Source organism: Tamandua tetradactyla, chromosome 23 (assembly GCF_023851605.1).
Source record: "Tamandua tetradactyla isolate mTamTet1 chromosome 23, mTamTet1.pri, whole genome shotgun sequence".
Taxonomy (NCBI): Eukaryota; Metazoa; Chordata; class Mammalia; order Pilosa; family Myrmecophagidae; genus Tamandua; species Tamandua tetradactyla.
The window spans coordinates 4,575,408-4,581,407 of record NC_135349.1 but is presented as its reverse complement, the minus strand read 5'-3'; the positions used below and the strand labels follow the sequence as shown (position 1 = coordinate 4,581,407).

Genomic DNA, 6,000 nt, shown 5'->3' with positions numbered 1-6,000 from the left:
GTGAGCGGGTCTGTGGAGGGGTGCCAGGGACAGGAGTCAGAAAACTCAAAGGGAGGTGGGAGAGTCGCTCCGGTGTCTCCCGAGCCCCTAGCTCTTCCCTGGGGTTGCCACCATGGCCCTCCTGAACTCCTGACCCTGCCTCCCCCACCCCAGCACCCCGAGGCCTCGGCCCAGCTGGGTCTTCCAGCCTGGAATGCCTGACCCTGGCCCACCCCTCGCCAAGCCAGGAACTCCTACTGACCCCTGACCCCCATGTCCACCCCCATGGGGCCCTGCTGCCTGCCCCTCAGGCTAGTTAGGAGAAAGTCCCTGCTGGATGAAGACTGGGCAGACAGGATTGATTGGGTGGCAGGTTAGGGACGGGCTGTACCCCATCTCCAAGCTAGCCTGGGCCAGCATGGAGGTCCCCAGGGGAGCTGAGACCCCACATTTGTAGAAAGTCTGATGCCTGGAGGGGTAGATGGGCAGGTCCCTGCTGTTTGCTGTCCCCTCCTAGCTGTGTGAGCAGCTTCTCTTGGAACCTCAGGCTTCTTTTCTGTTAAATGGGTCTGGCAGTAAAAATTCACAGGGTTGTTGTGTGCTGCCCTGAAGCAGGGGCTGGTTTGCATCAAAAGGAGTTTTCAGAATGAAAAAGAGGAGACTGGGAAGGCTCTGGGGTGGGCCAGCCTGGATCTGGAGGGGCCAGAGGGGCTCAGGAGGGGAGCTTGGGGCACCTGGGGGGGTCTTGAGCAGCAGGCTCTGTAGCAGAACCCTTAGCGTGCCGGGGCCTGCCAGGGAGGGGCTCAGGTGCCCCAACAAAGCCCGAGTGGGCTGCGGGTGGGGGGCAGATCCCCCACATAGGTGCGGCACCCCTCCCCCCACAAATGCACTGCTTCAAAGCCCTCCATTAGTCACCTCCACACTGGCATACATAAATCCCATTAGTCACACCCACACAAACTCACTTGTTGGGCACACCCAGTCACACCCAGACAAAGAGGGAGGCCCCCGAAGAGGCCTAGTTGCCCCTTCCTGGCTCTACCTCCCACTGCCCCCCCAGAAGGGTGGCCGGCACCCGCAGGCAGTCCGTGCATATTTGCTAAGTGAGCACATGGCCAGCTCCCCCACCCCCTAAACACACAGCACCTCCAAAGCCCCGATCCCTCACGTTCACAAAGTCCCCACAACCCGGCACTGCTCCCCCAGCCCCCTCCCCGCCGACCTTCCCTGCACCCCAAAAAACACCCACGAACCCCATTAGCCGTCCCCTCCTACGCCTCTCTCGAGGGGGCTGCTATTGCCACCCCGCCCCCATTGCCTAGCCTCCGTCGGGTCTGGCCGGAAAACCGTTTCCCAAGGTCACCAGGGCCCCCGCGAGCTGATTTATTGGCGGGTTTATTTGGAGAAACGCTAGCGCCCGGAGATTCCCGGGGCGGGCACGGGCGCGGGGTCGGGGTGCGCGCGCTGCGGACTTGAACCTTGGGCTGAAGCCGCAGCGCTTTGTTTTCCGCGGCGCTTCCCGGGAGGGCCGAGCGCGGGGGAGGCCAGGTTCGGCCCCCTCGCGACCCGGGGCCGCACTCCCGCTGGCGAGGCCAGCCCTCGAATTCCTCGGCGCTCGGCTGGAAGCCCTCGGTCCTGTAAATGTGCTTCTCGAAATCCTAGGAAGGGGCCGGCACCTCCAGGGCGAGCGCGTTTCCCTGAGCTGGGTTTCCAAAGCCCCCGCCCCCTGCGTGGGCCACTGGCCGTTCGCTCTTTTGTTCTGGGGGACACGGGGCTCGGTGTACAGGGGACGCAGGTCGCGCCCTTGCGCGGCAGTCCCCACTCGAAGTCCAGCGCAGAGATCGTCCCGGGGATGTTGTCCCCGAACCTGCACCCGGCCGAGCAGGCCGAGGAAGGAGGAGAGCCGAAGGCCTACTCCCCGCCCCTCTGGCAAAGAGACAAACACTGCTGGTGATCTTAAGCGTTATAATTGCGAATGCGCCCTTTCTGGCTCTGTCCCCAGGCGCCCTGCGACTGTTCCGATAGAAAGACACCCCCCACCCCGCCCCCACTGGGTCCCACCACCGCGCTGCAGATTCCGGCTTTCGCCATGGTTCGGCTTTATGCTCCAAAGCCAGCGGCCGACCTGGACGCTGGCCCGGGCCCGGGTGGTGCAAAGCCGGGGGTATCGAAGGAAAGCCGGGCAGTGGGGAACACAGGAGCCTCGCGCGCAAAGAAAGATCCTCTCCGCTCCGCACGCCGGCAGAGGACTCCGAAGGTGCTGGGTCCACGCAGGTCCGCCGACAGGAGTGACAGGCAGAGTCCTGGGAAGCTGCTCCGGCACTAGCGTCGCCCCTCCAAGGCGCGGGCGCCGCGAGCCCATCGCAGCCTCACGGTGCCATCCTAGGAGACAGTGCCGGTCCCAGCACCCCTACCCCAGCCCCGCGATCCGGTGAGCCCTCGGGCCGCCTCCGGGTCCAGCGACCGCGGGGGCGGATGTCGCCGGCACCGAGCTGGGGAGGCCGCTCCCTCTCCCTGGCGAACCGGGAAGCCCCTGGCTTGGCTCCCTGCGCAGTTCTGGGGCGCCCGGGCCGTGGCGGGAGGGGAGGCGAGGCCGGGGATGCGAGGCCGGCGGAGAGCACAGCGCGTGAGCAACTGGAAGGAGGGCCTGCTCCGAGATTTATGGCCGCGGCCGGCCGCCTGCGCACCGCGCGCGTCTCAGTCCTCTCCGAGCCAAACAGTGGCGTGGAAGAGCCGACCCGGGCCGGAGAAAGAGGCCGGGGCCGGAGGCGGGGCCGAGAGGAGCGGGGGGGAACGGCCGGGGTGGGGGGCGGGATCGGCCCGGGCCGGACCCGGCAGTTCACCCCGCGCTGCCTGCCGTGCGCCCTCGTCCTGGCGCCGCGTCCCCGGCTCTGCCTGGCGGGGCGGGACGGTGTCGGGCTGGCCTGGCCGAATCTGGGCTCGGCGCCGAATCGGGGCTGGGCCAGTCGCAGCAAGAGGACTTTCCCGAACAGGGCTTTTCCGGGCGCTGCCTCTCCGCGTTTTAGAGGCGCCCGGGCCGAGAGCGACCTGGTTGCCGGGCCTGGAACCTGCGGAAATTTGCGCTTAGAGACCCGGCCTCGCTTTCCAGACTCGGCCGCTGACGCCAACTGTCTAGCGGGGCTGATCTTCCCCGAGACGCCGGCCAAATGCGGGGGCTACGGTTCCCACGGGGAAAAGCGCTGGGGAACTACGGGTGAGGGTGGCTCGAATGTCCGCGCCTAAAGAGGGTGCCGATTTTCTCTTTATATTTTGGGAAGGGGTGGTGGTGGGGTGTGTGGCGAGAGGAGAATGTGTCTGCACGGCCAGCAGTTCCGGGATTCGGCGAAGCGCGGGCTTCCTCCCGGCGTAGGGCAGGATTGGGGCCGCACGCGGGGAGCTGAGGTCGGGCCTGTCGGCGTGGGAGAGAACCGACCCGAGGTTGGCTTGTCCTTTGGTTCTAAAGCAGAGGGGCGGGAATTTTGTCAGGCAGGCCGCATGCAGGGGGCCGAAGCCGGGGCCGGCGGCCTGGGGGTGCTATAATAGGCCTCGGTTTGGCCGCAGCGCCCGGCGGGCCGAGGCGGTCCCTCCCGGGGCTGCGGTTTGGTGCCGGGAGCTTCTATCCCTAGCTCCTGCAGCCCAAAGTTTGCCACACACCCACGCACACACCCCGCTGCGTCAACACGTTCCTTTTGGCCGCCGGTCCCGCCGGGTAAACACGGCTGGGCGGATGGGCCCCGGGGCTGGGGATGAGGGCCGGGAAGATGGCGGTTGGATCGGGGCGCAGGCAGGGGACACCCGCTCCACGCGCGGGTCGCATACCCGGATCATCAAGCGTGGCCCGCAGCGGCGGCGAGGGCGTGTGCCCCGGCCCTGGGGCCCGCCGAGGGGGTGTCACAGAGCACTCCCCACCCCCCAACTACGAATGTCGGCAGTCTCCGAGGGAGCCCGGGCAGTGCTCACCACCCGGCTTGGGATCCGTCCCCCGCCCCAAGATGGCTCCCGGCCGCTGTTTTCCCGGGAGCTTGCGGGAGCAACCCGGCGCGGGGCCGGGAGGGGTGGCGGGGATCCGGGTGCTCGCAGGCTGGAGACGCCTCGGTGTGGCACGCCCGTCGCCCCCGAGAAACTCAGTCCCGGGGCCCCGGAGCGGGGAGGACTTGCGGTCCACCCCGCGGCCGCCCACAGAGACCCCGAGCGGCGGCCGCGCGTTGCGTCCCTAGGCTCGGGCCCCGGGAGGACCGCGCCACAGCTCGCGCGAGTGTGTGTTGTGTGTGTGTGTGCACGGGGAGCAAGGCGCACAGGGGCTGCGGCCCACAGGGTGGGTGGGGGGTATTGGGGGAGGGGGTGCGCCGGCCCCGAGCCGCGGCTCTAATGAAAGGCAGGCTCGGCTCGCCAGGCCGACGAGGTGCACACTTGAAAAATGCAAACGCCATTGGCAAATCCAGGGCAAACAGGCAGAATTTTTATTAGCAACTAAATGATTTATGGCACACATACCCCGCCGTCACAATTACGGCGTCTTGGAGCATCCAGGGGTGAAAACATTAAACATTTATAATAGGATTGTGTTTTTTTCCACCCGTACCACCGCCCCCCCCCCGACCCTTTGTATTCCCGACTCCAACTCTCTCAAGATGCATATTGTTTTTTCTTCGAGTTATATTAAAATAAAGAAAAAATATCTCAGATCCTGGATGGAGATGATTGGGGGAGGGTAAAGATCTGGAGGGCGCGGGGGTGGGGTGGGGATTAAAGGTCTGGGCTCCGAATATTGGAGGGAAACGGGAGGGGGGAGTGTTAGGGGACTCTGGCTTGGGAGCGTTTCCTGGGAACCCACGAAGGCCACTCGATAAGATTCAAGGACGCTCGGCACCCTCGGGAGCTGCGCCCCCCGCGGCCCCTTCCCCCACCACGGCATCCAGCGGCCCCGAGCAGCTCAACTGCGTTTAGTTTTTCCTGCAGTCACCCCCTCCCCCCAGGCACACCGACACAATACCTCCTTTCTCTAACCCCCCTCTCCTCTCCGTCTTTGCTCCTCGGCCGTCCGCGGGCCGCGCTGGGGTCCTCCCGCTGCCGCGGCCGCGGCCGCCCTAGGGACCCGCGCGCCCTGCTCGGAGCGCGGACACAGCCGTTCGTTCCCCTCGGCTCGGGCTATTTTCGGTCCTTTCTTTCCTTCCTTCTCCTCCCCCCACACCCCTCCTGCCGCCCTACAGCTCCAGCTTCCAAAAGAGGGCAGCCTAGAAACCAGCGCAGGAGGCGCCAGGAAGGGCAACTTGAAACTGCCCTCCAGAGGCTGAACTTTTTTTTTTCCTCAAATTTACCCTGGAATTAAATTAGACACCCCCATTTCGCTCCCAAAGTCTCCCCTCCCCCCCACTTTTTCCGTTTCTAAAAGTGGAGAAAAGAAAATGGAACGAATGGGCGCTAACCAGCTCATTTTGCCCCCTCCAGAAAAGTTGCCTTAAAATTGGATTAAAAGAAAAATAGAACGTGAGCGCTGCGAAACGCTGAGTCCGCAGAGCGGGGCGAAAGAGCGGGCTTCTCCTGTTTTAATTAAAACCCATCGCCGCGCTCCCTCTCCGAGGCAGGATCGGCCAGGATTTCCACCCCTCCAGCTGCTTTCCTAGGGTAGGTAATGCCCAGCCGGGCATGGGTCCCTGTGGGACTGCGGAGAGAGGGTGCGGGACCCCAGGGTGGCCGCCCCCAACGGGGCCTCACTCCCACCCCAGCCAGGTGGGTTTGCCGAGGGCAGCTCCAGACGAACAAACCCAGAAAGAATTTTGCTGAAAGGGCAAAATGAAAAGTACAAAGTCTGGGGGATTGGGGCTCCCCTCCCCCCAGGCAGCCACGGCCAGCCAAGCACTTTTTGGGTTTGGCTGCGGCTTCCTCTGAGCTCAACAGATCCCACACAGCCACCCCCCCTCCCCGCCACCACCCGCCCCCGGTCTCGCCCTCCCTGGAGGGGGCGCGGCGGATGGAAGGCGAGAGAGGCCCCCAGCCAAGAGGTTTTTAATATTACACTTT

General features: G+C 65.0%; 1 protein-coding gene across 1 annotated transcript in view; it reads left to right on the top strand.

The window, feature by feature from the left end:
* Positions 1-5,217: 5,217 nt before the first annotated feature.
* Positions 5,218-6,000, top strand: part of TNRC18 (trinucleotide repeat containing 18) — a 96,907-nt gene continuing 96,124 nt past the window's right edge. Inside the window, exon 1 of the mRNA XM_077140508.1 lies at positions 5,218-5,604. The gene's annotated coding sequence lies outside the window, so the exon portion shown is untranslated. The remainder of the gene's footprint in view (positions 5,605-6,000) is intronic.